Genomic DNA, 17,094 nt, shown 5'->3' with positions numbered 1-17,094 from the left:
CTCAGTAAATATGATTTTAAAAAGGAATGTAGGAAATCAAATTGTTAATCTTAAAAATTAAAAGGGAGAACTATCCACCAATGAAGAGGAAACTAGAGCAATTATTAGGAGTTACTTTGCCCAATGTTATGCCAATAAATTTGGCATCCTCAGTGAAAAGGAGCAATACCTAAAAAGAGTACAGATTGCCCAGATTAACAGAAGAGGAAATAAATTACTTAAATAGTCCTATTTTAGAAAAAGAAATAGAACAAGCTATTCATCAACCCCCTAAGAAAAAATCCCCAGGACCAGATGAATTTACATGTGAATTCTACCAAACATTTAAAGAACAACTAACTCCTATATAAACTATTTGAAAAAATAGGAAATGATGGACTCCTACCAAATTCCTTTTATGACACAGACATGGTACTGATACCTAAACCAGGTAGGATGATAACAGAGAAAGAAAATTACAGACCAATCTCCTTTATGAATATTGATGCAAAAATTTTAAATAAAATATTAGCAAAGAGATTACAGATAATCATGCTCAGGATAATACATCATGACCAAGTAGGATTTATACCAAGAATGCAGGGCTGGTTCAATATTAGGAAAACTATTAGCATAATTGGCTACATCAGTAACCAAATTAACAAAAACCATATGATTGTCCCAATAGATGCAGAAAAAGCATTTGATAAAATCCAACACCCATTCCTAGTAAAAACATTAGAGAGGTTAGGAATAAATGGACTTTTCCTTAAAATAATCAGTAGCATCTATTTAAAACCATCAGCAAGCATCATGTGTAATAGGGATAAACTAGAACATTCCCAATAAGATCAGGGGTTGTTGTAATCCTTACTAACTGCTAACTAATTAGAATTGATCTAATCTTACAAGAAGATGTTTTGGGCAGAACCTGAAACAAGGTACTAAGTAGAACTAATTAATACAAGGCTTGTGTTCACACCTTTACTCATTTGAGTTCAATGAGTTCACACCTCCCTTGAAGCTCTTTGGGCCAGAGAGCACTATGGGAGAAAACCCACAATCCCTCTCTTGAAGGAGCATAAATAGAGCTTCAATAGGTCAGTCAAAGAAGTTCTTCAGAGTGAAGAAGCTACAAGTCGAGATTTCACCGGAATGACATGAAGAGTGGAGCTGGCTGGAGGCAGAAGAAAGCAGAGGCAGAGGCTGAAGGACCAGACCTTTGGATTTGGCGACATTCGGAGAGAGCTCTTGGAACCAAGCAGAGAGATAGGCCTCTAAGAAAACTAACCGGGCTATATTGGAGATAATAAAAGATCTGAACTTTTATCACCTGGAGGTGTTTTGAGAAGAAGAAGCTCACCACAAGGGGTGAAACAAGGTTGCCCACTATCACCATTACTATTCAATATTGTATTAGAAATGCTAGCTTTGGCAATGAGAGGAAAAAGAGATTAAAAGAATTAGAATAGGTATTGAGGAAACCAAATCAAAACTCTTTGCAGGTGATATGATGGTATACTTAGAGAATCCCAGAGAATAAACTAAAAATCTATTAGAAAAAATCCACAACTTTAGCAAAATTGCAAGATACAAAATAAATCCACACAAATCATCAGTATTCTTATACATCAGTAACAAAATCCAACAGCAAGAGACACAAAAAGAAATTGCATTTAAAGTAACTGTTGATAATGTAAAATATTTGGGAATTTATTTGCCAAGGGAAAGTCAGGAACTATATAATAAAAAGTACACAACACTCTCCACACAAAATCAGATCTAAACAATTGGAAAAATATCAAGTTTTCTGGGATAGGTTGAGCGAATATAATAAAAATGACAATACTCCCTAAAGTAATCTATTAATTTAGTGCTATTCCAATCAAACTCCTAAGAAACTATTTTACTATCATAGAAAAAATAACAACAAAATTCATCTGGAAGAACAAAAGATCAAGAATTTCAAAGGAATTAATGAAGAGAAAAGCAAATGAAGGTGGCCTAGCTTTACCAGATCTAAAAGTATATTATAAATGGCTAAGAAATAGAGAAGTTGATCGGTGGAATAGGATAGGTTCACAGAACAAAATAGCCAATGACTATAACAATCTAGTATTTTATAATCCCAAAGGTCCCAGCTTTTGGGATAAGAATTCACTATTTGACAAAAACTTCTGAGAAAATTGGAAACTAGTTTGGCATAAAGTAGGCATAAATCCACACCTAACACCATATACCAAGATCAGGTTGAAATTGGTTCATGATCTAGACAAAAAGAATGATATAAACAAATTAAAAGAACATAGGATAGGTTACCTCTCAGATTTGTGTAAGAATTTGTGACCAAAGAAGAAGCAGAGATCATTATTGATCACAAAATAGATAATTTTGATTATATTAAGTTAAAAAGTTTTTGTACAAACAAAACTAATGCAAACAAGATCAGAAGGGAAGCAATAAATTGGGAAAACATTTTTATATCCAAAGGATCTGATAAAGGCCTCATATCCAAAATATATAGAGAATTGACTCAAATTTAAAATAGTTCAAGCCATTGTCCATTTGATAAATGGTCAAAGGATATCAACAGACAATTTTCAGATGAAATTGTAACTATTTGTAGCCACATAAAAAGATGCTCCAAATAACTATTTGTAATGAGCTGAGGCTTGAGTTGATGCACTGAGGTCCCAAGCACATGAAGCTAAATTGTAATTGGACCATACTCTATTAATATATAAGCTTGGAGAAAGAATGGCCCCTGCCCACTCTTTGTGCAAGTCCTGATGTGTTGTATAGGAAATGACGATTTTGGTGGGTGGAGGCAGGGGAATGGAAAAGGAAGGGGAAGGAGAGACTTTTGGGATTGCTATTGCGATGACGGTTTGCTCAGCTCACATTGCTCTCTGTTAGCTGGCTTCCTGTCGCAGCTGCCCATATTGCTATAGCAATCTTTCTTGCCCATATTGCTATCGCAATCTTTATTCATCTCTTCACTTCAATAAATATTGAAGATTTTTCCCTTAATCTGAATTCCTGACTCCGGCTGATTTTAAATACGCGGTCATTACAACTATTGATCAGAGAAATGCAAATTAAGACAACACTAAGATACTACTACACACCTGTCAGACTGGCTGAAATCACAAGAAAATATAATGATGAATGTTGGAGGGGATGTAGGAAAACTGGAACACTGATACATTGTTGGTGGAACTGCAAACTGATTTAGCCATTCTGGAGAACAATTTGGAGCTATACTCAAAAAGTTATTAAAATGTGCATATCCTTTGACCCAGCAGTGTTTCTACTGGGATTATATCCCAAAGAGATATTAAAGAAGGGAAAGAGACCTGTATGTGCAAGAATGTTTGTGGCAGCCCTGTTTGTAGTGGCCAGAAATTGGAAACTGAGTGGATGCTCATCAATTGAAGAATGGCTGAATAAGTTATGGTATATGAATGTTATGGAATATTATTGTTCTGTAAGAAATGATCAGCAGGATGATTTTAGAGAGTCTTGGAGAGACTTACATGAACTGATGGTAAGTGAAATGCAGGAGGTCATTATACATGGCAACAGCAAGACTATATGATGATCAATTCTGATGGATATGGCTCTCTTCAACAATGAGATGATTCAAACCAGTTCCACTTGTGCAGTGATGAAGAGAGCCATCTACACCCACAGAGAAGACCATGGGAACAGAAAGTGGAACACAACATAGCATTCTTGCTCTCTCTATTGTTATTTGCATTTTTCTGTTTTTCTTTTTCTTCTTTCTTGATCTTGTGCATCAAGATAACTGTATAAATATGTATACATATATTGGATGTAACATATATTTTCAACATATTTAACATGTATTGGACTATCTGTCAGCTAGGGGAAAGGGTGCGGGGAAGGAGGGGAAAATTTGGAACAAAAGGTTTTACAAAAGGTCAATGTTGGAAAAATTATCCATGCATATGCTTTGTAAATAAGAAGCTTTAAATTAAAAAAAAAATAAAGACAGCAGAAAAGAGAAGGGGAAGGTATCCAACCAGGAGAGAGAGGAGTCAAAGAAATCCCCAAATTATGAAGCTTAGGAAAGAAGTCTATCTTGAACCTCCTCCTTAAATGAAGATTTTTAGAATTCATGGCTCTACTTCCAGGGGAAGAAAGGGAGAAGAGATATGAGTACCAAGACTGATTCGGTCTTTCAGGATGATATTCAGTTACTTATAGTTGTGTTCAATTCATGACCCCATTTGGGGATTTCTTGGCAAAGATACTATGGACATTTGCCATTTCCTTCTCCAGCTCATTTTACAGATAAGGAAATTGAGGTAGACAGGCTTAAGTGACTTGTCCATAGTTAACACAACTAGTAGTCTGAGATCAAATTTAAACTTGGGTCCTCTGATTTCAGACCCAGTGCTCTCTAGATTTGCCAAAGATTAGGTTCTTCAGAGAAGTCCCTAAGCAGTATAGCCAGTTGAGAAATGAGTTCAAGAGAGCATCCATTTAGATGCATATTGAAACCTTTAGATTTTTTTTTTTAGATTCGATTTTTTTTTTGTTATACTTTCCTTAAATTTTGCTTTTCTTAAGTCATGATCTTTCCTATGGTAATAGGCAGGCAGAAGGGTTGCATTCAAATTCCAGCTCTCCTAGTATTCCTGTGACTTTGATTAAATCATTTAATTTCTCTGGGTATCAGTTTCTTTTCTTAAAAGGGAGGAGGTTGTGCTATATGATTGAATCTTAGGTGGATAAGAGTCGTTCAAGATGACCTAAGGTTTTATCTAGCTCTAAATCTATGATTCTGTGACCTATCATTGCAATGATCTGAGCTACAGGAGGTCATTTTTAGTGATAAATGATGCTTCTGGTATAGTAGACAATAAGGTTTCCTTTATAGAATTTCTAATCTGATAAAAGAGAAGAGTTCTATATAAATTTCTATCTGCCTTCCCAACCTAAACATATGCCCCATGGGGCCTCCAGAAAATGCTAATTTCATTTTAGGGCATAGAAAGCCCAGGGATTTGGGGAGTCTCAAGACTTATATCTTTGAATCAGGATTTGTAAATGGGAAAAGATGAGGGGTAAGGCAGCTCGGGGATCTGCTCCTTGATCCTATGATGCCCCAGCAACAAACTCTCATGCACCAGAGCCTGGTTCCCTGACGCGGATATGCCTCCCATTCCACGAAGAGGTAGGATTTAGAGCTAGACGGGACCTGGGGCGGGGGGTGGGGGGGGGAGGAGGTCCCCCACCACAACCCAGAGGCAGATGGTATCTCTGGGGTAACCAGGAAGCTTTATTATCAGAGTTGGGGAGGAGCAGGAGTGAGAAGTGATGAAGGCTGATAAGCCTGAGCTTCAGCACCCTGTTTGACTTTATTGGGGGTGGAGGGCAATGAATTAGCTTTTGACAACTGGAACTGTTCTTATCAGTCGCAGGCAGCTTGTCATGAAGCTTTATCACCAGGACCAGTCAGTTGGATTTACCTTTTTACTGATGAGCCAGGAGTCTGGGGAATCACCTAGGAATCTGGCCTGGCTCCTTCACACTCACCAATCTCCTCTCTTTTCCTCAATTTTACCAAATAAAATGAAGCAGCTCTAATTCCTAGACTGGGAGGAAGAAAGCTGTGGCTCCAGCCCCAAATTTGCTTCCACCCTGGTGTGGTTGCTCAGTTGCCCAGCTCCCAGCAGCCCCCCTTCTTGTATATCCCCTCCCTTTCTTGATCCTTTCCATAGGTACCCAGATACGGTTTCTGAAAAGGAATGACAAACAAAAAGCACTCCAAGCACTTGTGTCTACAGCTCTCGAGCGCATGGTCAACATTTGCTCTTGGGGCCCTCTCAGTTCTGGTACCTCGGCCCTGGATTCATTGCTGGAGGGGGAGAGATGATGTGTGGGCTAGGGGAAGACCGGACAGTCTCTGTCTTCTTCGAGGTCAGAGGAGAGAGATTTATTGTGTGAAAAATACCTGCTGCTCCAGGGATGCTTTCCTGGCCTTTTTCAGACATTTTTCTCTTTTTTCCTCAGAGGACTATTTGCTTTGGAGAATGTATGGTTGACAAACACAGGAGGCTTCACAAGACACAAAGGCATGGAAGCCAAGGGAGAGGGGCTGAGGGAGCTTTATTGTCTGGTTGAAAAGCAGAAACTACCCTTTGGAAGGAGGAGGAGGCAGGTGTTTTGGTTCCATATTTAGCTTTGGGAATAGTTGGGGGTTTGGGGGAAAGAAGGAGAAAAGCCATGAAATTCATAGTAGTTTGTTTGGGTTTTTTTTTGAGGCAATGGAAGGAGCTCTAGATTTGGAGTAAGAAAACCTGAGTTTGAATCTTGACTGCCATTTATTAGCTGTGTCCATGGGCAACTGACTGCAGACCTATTTCCTCAGCTGTAGTCTATTTTGCACCTGCTGCCTCCTCCAATTTCAACTCCATGGAATAAAATGCCCAGCTAGCAAGTGTGAGGCTGGATTTGAAATCACTTGCCTTCTGATTCCTGACAGCAAACAACCCGATATAGGTTTAACATATGCAATTCTTCTAAACATATTTTAAGCCAAGTCTATCACAGTTGATCACATCATCTGATTGTTATTGTGTATGTTCTCTTGGTTCTGATCACTTCACTTCTTTGCTCTCTCCTTCTCCCTTTCCCTCTTCCTCCCTGTCTCCCTTCTTCTATGTTTTTCCCTTCCCCTGCTCCCTATGTCTCCTCTCCTTTGCCTCCTCTCAATATACAACCAGTTGTCAAGCCTTGCTGATTCTACATTCTACAATCATACCTTTCCCTTTCATCCCCTTCTCCACATTTACATAATCATCCAGTTCAAACCTGTCATCTGAAGTGTTGCAGTAGCCTCTTGCCTGGACTTATTGTTTCTGGTCTCTCCTTTCTCCAATCCATCCCTAACACTACCACCAAAATTACATTGCCATCCCAAGCAGGAGTGATCATATCACTTGCCTACTCAAGAATCTTCATTGGGCCCCAAAAAAACAAACTCCTCAGCATTCCAAGCCCTCTGCAATCTGGTTTTCATCTGCTTTTCCAGTCTTACTGCATCTTTGTGTTCTTGGCAAACTAGTCTACTTGCTATTCTTTGTGTATGACATTTTCCACAAACAAGACATTCCATCTTTTAGCTCCCAGCATTCTCTTTGGCTATCACCTTGCATAGGGGACTTTCCTTCCACTCTAAGATCCCTTGCTTTCCTTTAAGTCTCAGTTAAAATTCCACCTATATTGGAAACTTTCCCGAATCTTTCTTAATTCCAATGCATTCCCTCTGCTAATTAATTCCTGTTTGGCCTGCATAGTTTGAGATATCTATCTATCTTGCTAGCTGTCTATCTCTCTGTTGGTTTATCTACCTTTCTACCTACCTACCTGTCGGTCTATCTAACTATATACCTACAGACACACACAGGCACTGTGTTTGCACATTGTCTCCCCCCATTAAATGATAAAGTCTGTAAGGGCAAAGACTATCTTTTGTCTTTTTCTACCCCCAGTGCTTAGCAAAATGCCTGCCTGACATATAGTAGATGTTTAATAAACATTTATTGATTGAGTGATTGTGCCTTTACACAGGCTGGTCTTTACAACCTAGAATGAACTCTCTCTTTAGCTTTTCTCCCCTTAGAATTCCTGGTTTCTTTTAAATATAACTCAAGCATGGCATGATGATGCATTCTTTTTCTAAGGAATGTTGGAATTCTGATCTTTAGGGGGTTATACCAATTGAATATGTGTACAACATTCCCAGAATTAATATGATGAACCCCCAGAATCAGGAGATCACTAGGTTGCCTATGGAGGGGCAAATTGTGACTTGATGAGAAATGGACTAGGTCAGAGCTCTCATGTCGTTGAGTAGTGGAACTGACCAGTGAATGGTCCCTGCAATTCCAGCCCAGGAGAGATAAAGATATTTAATCTTTAAAAAAGAGCAAAAATACACACATAAAACTCAAATGTCACTTCTTCCCAATGGTCATATCCTTGAATTGGTAGTTAGCCTTATACCTCACAAAATTAGTTGGTATTTACTTCTCTATGTGTGTGTTTTATTTCCCTAGAAGAAGGTAAGATCCTTGAGAGCAGGGAGCTTTTCTTTTTTTCTCATTGTATCTCCACTCCCCCATCCACTTAGTACTGTATCTTTCTTACAATAAGCACTCAATAAATGTTTATTGATTTTGTTTAATTGAATGGCATTGGGAAAGCTTTATGTGGCTTTAGGGAACAAAGTTCAATTAGGCTGAAGCAAAGAGTTTAAGTAAATTGTAGAACAGGGAACAATAAAAGATAAAGCTTGGAAGGGCAGGGTAATATATTATGAAGATCTTGAATTCAAGGGGAAAAATGTTTGAATATAACTCTGTAGTAATTGGAGATTTTTAGCATGGTCACATCTATACAGAAATGTAATTTGGCTAGTGGAAATAGGCAGTTAGGTGAGAAAGTAACTACAGTTCTGGGAGGGAGTCAGGACAATCTGAGTTCAATTGACTTCAGGCACTTATTTGCTGTGTGACCCTGGGCAAAATCCTTTACTTCTGTCTGCCTCACTTTCCTCAACTATGAAATGGAAATAATAATAGTTCCAATTCCTGAGTTGTGAGGATTAAATGAGATATTTGTAAAAAGCAATCAGCACAGTGCTTAGTTCATAGTAAGTACTTAATAAATTATTATTATGATTTTCCTTCCTTCCTTCCTTCCTTCCTTCTTTCCTTCCTTCCTTCCTTCCTTCCTTCCTTCCTTCCTTCCTTCCTTCCTTCCTTCCTGCCTTCCACAAATGGATTAGTAATGTAAACCTATGCTAGGATGGTGGCTACAGGAATAGAGAGAAGAGCAACTATCAGTACCCCTATTTTACAGATGAGAAAACTGAAATCCAGAGCTTTGTGTGAGCTATTCACTCAAAGTTATACAGTGTAGTTTACTATAGTAGCAGCAGGGAAAGAGCCCACATTTTCGGACTCATCCCAGTGTTTGTGCAGAGTAGTAATGGCACTAAACTAGATTGCAAGGAAGTGAGCAGATATTATTATTATTATTAGAATGTGAGCTCCATAAGAGTAAGGACTGTTTTGTTTTTGTATTTTTATCCCCAAAGTCTAGAACAATACTAAGTATGTAGTAAGCTTTCCATTAAAAAAAATGCTTTTTCATCCATTCATCTAGTCAAAGGATTGATTGGAAAAGTGTTTTGGAGTTAGGAAAGTGTCAAACAGCTGATTAGGTGCAAAAAGTGGGGGATGAAAAGAGTGTCAAAGATATTACTGAGATTTAAAACGATCGGATAAATGATATTGCCACTGATTCAAGGTGAAATTAGAAGACTATGCAGGTCTGGAGGAAAAGATAATGGGTTCACAGGCACAGTGTGAATTTGAGGTCCTGGAGGCAAATTGGTGAAGATGTCCTGTAGGCATTTGGAGATTTGTTTGTGGTGCTCAGGAAGTTTCGTCTGGATTGGAAATATTGATTTGGGAGCCATCTGCATAGAGGTGGCTGCAGAAATCATTGGAGTGAATGAGTTTGCCAAGGAATATAGTAATGTGTTCTCAGGCCTTTTCAAGAAACTGATGAGCCCCCTGATAGCCCTAACTGGTTCAGCTTTCATTTGGGGCCTTCTCCTGGCTAATCCAGACAGATCAATTAAAAACTGCAGAGCCAGGAAATAGCCATTGGTAAAAGCTGAATCCTTTCCTCCCCTTCCAGCCAGGAGCTATTCACCCTTCCTTTGCCTCCTCCTTCCAGGGAAGCTTCCCGGGCTAGCCAGAGCCTTGCAGGTGCAAACTCTCCAGGGGGTGGTGAGAGCAATGAATAGTAAGGTCTTTAGCTCAAGCACACTGAGGCTGTTTAGCGACCACTGGATAATCCCCCCCTTAATCGGATTATGTAAATTCCTACTTCAACAACCTTTCCTCCTTACAATAATTCTCCCCTTTCCCCTTCCCCCTACTCTTCAGTGTGGGATAGCTGTTCTTGGGTTGGAGGAGGAGAATGGAAGGGGAAAATGTCCACTTTCGATATTTTTTAACCTGGAAAAAGATGAGAAAAGGCAGAAAATTTCAATGGGGAAATTGTGGCTATTGAGAACCAGTAAAAGCACAGGATAATAGCATTTAAGATTCCCTAGCTGGTTAGGGAAATCACTGGTTTTCCAGAACTGTGTCCCGTATATATGTAAATTTTTACAAATTTAATATTGAACATCAGTGCAACTCATTAAATATGCTTTTTAACTCATTATATTTAGATTATAATTTCAAAATGTAAGTATCATACCAATTTTTTGGTCATCCCTCAATCTCCAGGATGCTTAATTCCATTCCTTCTTTTTTTCACTATTCTTTTTATGTGGTAGAAGTTGGTATGTGTAGTAAGCATGTTAATAATATGTTAGTATGGAGGCAGCTGAGTGGCTCAGTGGACAGAGGGTTGAGTCTGGTATCAGGAAGAACTGAATTCAAATCCAGTCTCACACATTTACTAGCTGTGTGACCTTAGGCATGTCATTTAACCATGTTTGCTTTAATCCAAAGAAGGAAATGGCAAACATCTCCAGTAACTTTGGCAAGAAAATATTCCTTGAACAATATTGGTTGGCTGTGGTCTCCTGAGTCATGAAAAATTGGACACAACTAAACAACAAAAATTAGTATTTTCTGGTTCTGCCCCCCCCCCCCCTCCACCAATTCTAATTCGTTACAAATGTCTTTAGAGTTTGAAAAGAATTGTGGAAGCCACTGAATTTAGCCCCTTTATTTTATACATAAGGAGATTGAGAGAATTCCAAAAATATTAAATGACTTGACCAGGATTGCACATCTAGGGGGTGTCCAAGGGTGGTATTTGAACCCAGGACTTCTTGAATCCAAATCCAGAGCTCTGTTTACTAAATACCGTGATGATGCCTTTTGATTCCTTGTACTCTAGCATGTTAACTTGCTCATAATCCCTTCTCTTAATTTATCACATTTTAAAAACATTCCCCTATAGTTGAAGGGGGAATGTATAGAAGCAGCCCATCATATTTTTGAATAGCTCTAATTGTCAGGAGGCCTATATTTGCCTCTTTCCAATGTATTCCAAATTGTTTTTTACAATTACATATGATATTGCTACGAAAATATTTAAATAAGTAGCTGTTTTTCTTTTATAAAAAAAACTTTCAAGATATATTACCTACAATGCAATTATTAATGCATTTATTATATTATTAATACAATTAATACAAAGTACACGATTCTTGTAAAAATATACTTTTGTTGATATCTTTTGCTTTTATATCACCTAAATTTCCCCTGGGATTCCTCCCTTCCTTCCTTTCAGAAATTCATTCCATATAACAAGGAGTATTTTTAAGGTGACAAAAAAAGGAAGAAGGGGGGAAATTTAGCAAAGTTAATCTCTCTCTCTCTCTATATATATATCTTTAAATAATAGCTTTTATTTTTAAATACATGCAAAGATAGTTTTCAACATTCACTCTTGCAAAACCTTGTGCTCCAAGTTTTTCTCCCTCCCTTCCCTCAACCCCCTACCCCTAGAAGCAAGTAATCCAACATATGTTAAACATGTGAAATTCTTCTATATCTATTTCCACAATTGTTATGCTGCACAAGAAAAATATGATTAAAAAGGAAAAAAATGAGACAGATAGAAAATAAGAAGCAAGCAAACAAAAAAAAAGTTCAAATACTATGTTGTGATCCATATTCAATCCCAAATGGGGATGAGAAGGCTCTTTCTCTCCATCACAAGTCCATTAGAATTGGCCTGAATTACCTCAACTAATCAGTATCTTAAAACAAATCTGAAAACATATCTGATATTACTCCTACTTTTGCAAAGAAATAAGAGGAAATATCTTTTCATTTCTCTTCTTTTAAGTCATACTTTATGTTTTTTGCAATGTTCACTTTTGATTTTTTGGGAGATAGAGTTATTCTTTCTGCTTACATTGTTGTAGTTATTGTGTTTATTATTTTCTTGGCTATACTTACTTTGCTTTGCATTGGCTCATATAAATTTTTCCATGCTTCTCTGTATTCTTCACAATCATCATTTATTATTAGAGCACAGTATTATTCCATGACATTCTTATACTGCAATTTATTTAGCCTTTCTTGATGAGCATCTACTTTGTTTACAATTTATTGCTCCCACAAAAATGTGCTGCTATAAATATTTTAGTATATGTGGAAACTTTCTTCTTAAATCACTTCCTTGGGATACATGCCTACCAGTGAAATCTCAGGATCAAAAGATATAGACATTTTAGTCACTCTTATTTGCATAATCCCAAATTGCTTTCCAAAATAGTTATATTGTTTCACAGCTCCTGTAACAATGTATCAGTGTGCCTAACTTCCGCCAACACTGATTATTCCCAGTTTTTGTCTGTGCCTGATCATTTTTGTAAGTTTTATTGATTGCTATATAGCTCTTCAAAAATATACAATTTATCATTTGCTGAGTAATAAATGAGTCTATATGTTACTCTACAATCCTCTCTCTAGCATTGTTATTATGTTTAATTACTTTTACTACTTTTATGGTAAAAATTTGCTTTAATTTTCATCTTTTTTTTTGTTAATTCTTTGACATTCCGTATATCTGTTGTAGATTGGTAGATAGTCTCTGTAAATTTCAAACAGTTCTTTATATGTTCTAGATGTTTCTATAACATTTTTCTAACCTCTTCTTGTTTTTCTCTTTCTCTAAATTGCATTGTTGAACAAATTTCTGAAGTTATAATGTACGTAAGCAATCTATCTTTCCCTCAACAATTCTTTGTTAAACCAAGAAAGTTATTTTCACTCTACAACTAAGATAAATACAATATTTTGTTTTCTAACAATTTTTATAATTTATTTTTAGTGTTAATATTTTAGCACATCATCAGCATGGAAATCAGTGATGTATTTTATCATAAAATTGCTAAATTGTCAACCAATTTTCCATGAACAAATATCAAATAATGAAACTTTCCCCAGTCTTTCTTTTCTTAAACACACACACACACACACACACACACACACACCACACACACACACACACACTTTATTGATGCCGTTTGTTTTTATAGCCCAGTGATTTAGGGGCAAAACATTCTCTGCCTTCCCTCCAGATTGATCCCTCCTCATGACAAAGAAACAATTCATCACACTGACCACATCTAATATTGTATACAATATTCTGCTATGTTATCTTGATTTTTAGTTTCTATCTTTGTTTCGGAGACAAATCTTTTATATACTTATATATAATACATATACACACAAAGCATGTGCATAGACAAATAATACATGAATATCTATTGTATGCATTCTACTTCATTGTTTTCTCTCTTTCTCTCCCCCTCCATCCCTCTCCTCAGAGCCAGATAATTTTGGTGATAGTTTTTTTGTAATGTGTTACAAAATCTAGAAGTAAAGGATCACTATCACATCTCATTTACCATACCCTTGACATTATTTACTAGGTTTTTTGATAAATTTCATTTTGATCCAAAAGACAAACCCAAACCACTCACAATATAAATTCCTGAAAACAATTAAAACAAGACAGCTCAAACACAATTACAACAGATAGTACATACATTCTTGTACTTTGTAATTAAAGATAATAAAGTGTGTGCTTTTGATTTAATCTGTTTGCTTTTTTATATATTAAATTTTATTGATTTTAACCTAGTTCTATGAAGAATGAACTTCCTTGATATTTTGATTAATAGTGCATTAAATATATAAATTGATCAAGAGAGTGCCATCTTTTTTTCTATATTAATGAAATCCATCTAAGAATGATGATATCTCTCCAATTATTTAGATATTCATTTATTTTATTATTATGGCTGCATTGTTATCTCTGTATGGGTCTTGTATTATGCTAGGTAAATTAATTCCTAAATATTTATGGTTTTCATTGATATAAATGGGATTTCCCTTTGTCATGTATTCTTGATTTTTATTGTTAATAATGAGGAAGCAAATTATACTTATAGTTTTATCGTGTACCCTGTGACCCTACTGAGCTCATTTATCATATATATTTTTTTCTTTTTTTAAGTTTAGTGGTGCCCATAAAACAGTTCAAACTTAAAACATGGATACTTGAGTTAAAATCCAGTCTCTATCAGCTATTAGCTGTGAGACCTTAAGCAAATCACTTAAATTTTCTGAACTTAATTTCCTCATCTATAAAATAAGAATGATGTGATTTATATTGCCAGCTTCAGATATATCAAAACCTTTTTAACTTTAAAATTTATATCACTGCTTCAAGGATCCTTGATTTCATATGTATGAATGCTTCCTTCTCCAAAATAGATTGTAGATCTAATACATTTTCCTGAATTGCTGTCCCAAAAAAAAAACAAAAAACAAAAAACCAATCACCTGGTGTCTAAATGTTTTTGAAATCTCTCTGAATTTTCCTAAACTGATCCTCCACCATTAAGCTCATGGTCCATCCCCTGGTTAGTAGTCAGAGTGTTTCTAGTCTGTGGGAACTGCCAGATCATCCACTCCCCAGGAATCATCCTCAAGAACCTAGGGTCATCTTTACTTCATATTGAGGTGGAAAGGTGCAATCAATAGCGTCAGAAAAGCAGGGTCTGAGTCTCCTTTTTTCTATTTTCTCTGTGCATGACCCATAATAAGTCCATTCAATTTTCTGATCTTGAAAAATAAAGGATTTGGACTACACCACTGATAATATCCTGTCCAGCTCTAAATCTTAGGAGCTATTGAGATACATGATGAGGACTTTTTTGGAGGGCTGACTTTATGCTATCATCACTTAATACTTCAAGTATTAAATGTACTGAAATATTAAAATGATGTATTTTATTTTATTTTAAACAATATTTATGCTAACCATACCCAGAGAAAGAACTGAATACAGATTGAAGCATACTCTTTTTTTTTTTTTTTTTTTACTATATTTTTTTCTTGAGGGTTTTTTTTTTTTTTTTTTTTTTTTTTGCGGGTGGGGAGTTGTTGAAGAGCTATGTTTTCTTTCACAACATGTCTTTTATAGAAATGTTTTGCATAACTTTATATGAACCTTCTTAATAGAGTTAGGGTTGGAGAGGAAGAAAGAGAATCTGGAACTCAAAAGTTTTAAAAACAAATATTTTAAAAATTGTTTTAAATGTAACTGGGGGAAATAAAAATATTTTTTAAAACTTTAAAATAATTATTTTATTGGGATACTAGGTGTATAGAGCATAATTGGATTTGAAGTCCAGAAGACCTGAGGTCAAATCCTGTCTCAGACACTTACAAGCTAGGTGACCCTATTTAAATGATTTAACTGAAGCAGCTAGATGGCACAGTAGGTAGAGTACCAGCTCTCCCTTTTTTCCCTCCCATCTCCCCCGCCAAAGCCTCTCAAAAAAAAAAAACACAAAAAACCTCCAAACAAGTTACTTAACTGCTATAAGTTTCAGTTTTAGGAGATAATGATATTTGTAGCGTCTACTTCACAGGGTTACTGTAAAGATCAAATCAGATGTGAGGGGAATCTGAGGATGTTTTGCTTTTCCTGTGATGATTTTGTGTCTGTCTAGGGCTCCCAAGTAGGTGAGTATAGATATCTCTGGAGTCTCTTCCTCCACCAGTCTCCAAGGGAGATTTTTGATTCCTGCCTGGAGAAGAAGCTTGAGGTTGGGGATAGGGGTTGGCCATTTTGCTTTCCTTAGAGACAAGTATTTGACTAGAATCATATCTATCTGATCCTTTAAATACTGTTAGTCATGGGGAAGTAATTTTTAGGTTCAAGTTGCATTTCTGATTGCTTTCCCTTAATGGGAAAAGAAGTCCCAAGTTATAGATCCAAAACTTGATTCTTTCTCACAGAGCTCTCTTTTGGGGAGTGAGATAGCTCATGTCAACCAAAAGACAGAAAGTTCCAGGTCCTACCAGGGGAAATTCTCTCAGTATTGTAATAATATGGGAATCAGGATGTGATATAGAAAACGGGCTTTTCCCATCAGCTGCTGTTGTTCTTTCCTTTCAGGGACCTGAAGAGACTTACCTTACCATTTTGCATTTTTGTCCCAAATCTTTCAGGGATTTACAGTGAGGAGTGGATGGAGGGCTGTCCTAGGAAGACCTGGGTAGTCTTGCCTTGGACACACACATGATTCGTTGAGTCAGCTGGGCAAGTCTTTGAACTTTTCAGTGGCCTAGGTAACTCTCTAGGACTGTAAATTTTAGAGTTTCTGATCTATGTTGGTAGAGTAACTGTATTGAAAATTCTCTCCACTGAGAAACTCATAGATCCCACCCTTTTCCCCCACAAATTCTTAAATTGACAAGAGGCAATTGCTGATATAGAACTAAAACATCTAAGTTTGCTGCTTAAAAAAAATTGATGACTGTTTTTGGGATGGGGTGAAATTGTTTTTTATATTATACCCATTTCCTAAAATACACTCCTTTAAAACTAAGGACAATAGTAAAACAAAACTAACTGACAAAGCTTTGGGTTCATTTATAGTTTCTGTCTTGTGAGCCTCCAGTCCAACAAGCATTTATTAATGCTTGCCTGATAACATATGTCCCGGACACTGGAGATATAAACACAAGAAATAATTCCTGTCTTTAAGGAGTTTGTGCTATATATGTTCTTTTCTAAACAATAACTTTTTTTATTTTCAAAAATACATGCAGAAATAGTTTTCAGCATTCACCTTTGGAAAACCTTGTGTTCCAAATTTTTCTCCCTCCCTTTCCTCCATTCCTCTTCCATGGATAGCAAGTAATACAATTCTATTTTTTAACAGTGGGGTCAAACTTCAATAGAAAACAGAAAATAGAAAAAAATATGCTAAGGATCTCTGTAGAGTTGTCTACTGATTTAGAAAGACACATGAACATTATCCATATTCTACTGTACTTATTTTGTTAATTATTATCTATTTATATTTTAATCTGGTAGTCAGTTGTGTCTGTGATGCTGCTACCTGTAGACTGTGTTTTGACATCTCTGCTCTAGAACAGAGAAGCAGATACATGTTTCCAATAGAATATTGGAATGGAATGGAATAGGGCTGAGGACTGTTTTATTCCACATCTC

Source organism: Antechinus flavipes, chromosome 1 (genome assembly GCF_016432865.1).
Source record: "Antechinus flavipes isolate AdamAnt ecotype Samford, QLD, Australia chromosome 1, AdamAnt_v2, whole genome shotgun sequence".
NCBI lineage: Eukaryota > Metazoa > Chordata > Mammalia > Dasyuromorphia > Dasyuridae > Antechinus > Antechinus flavipes.
Note: the sequence above shows the minus strand (reverse complement) of the source record.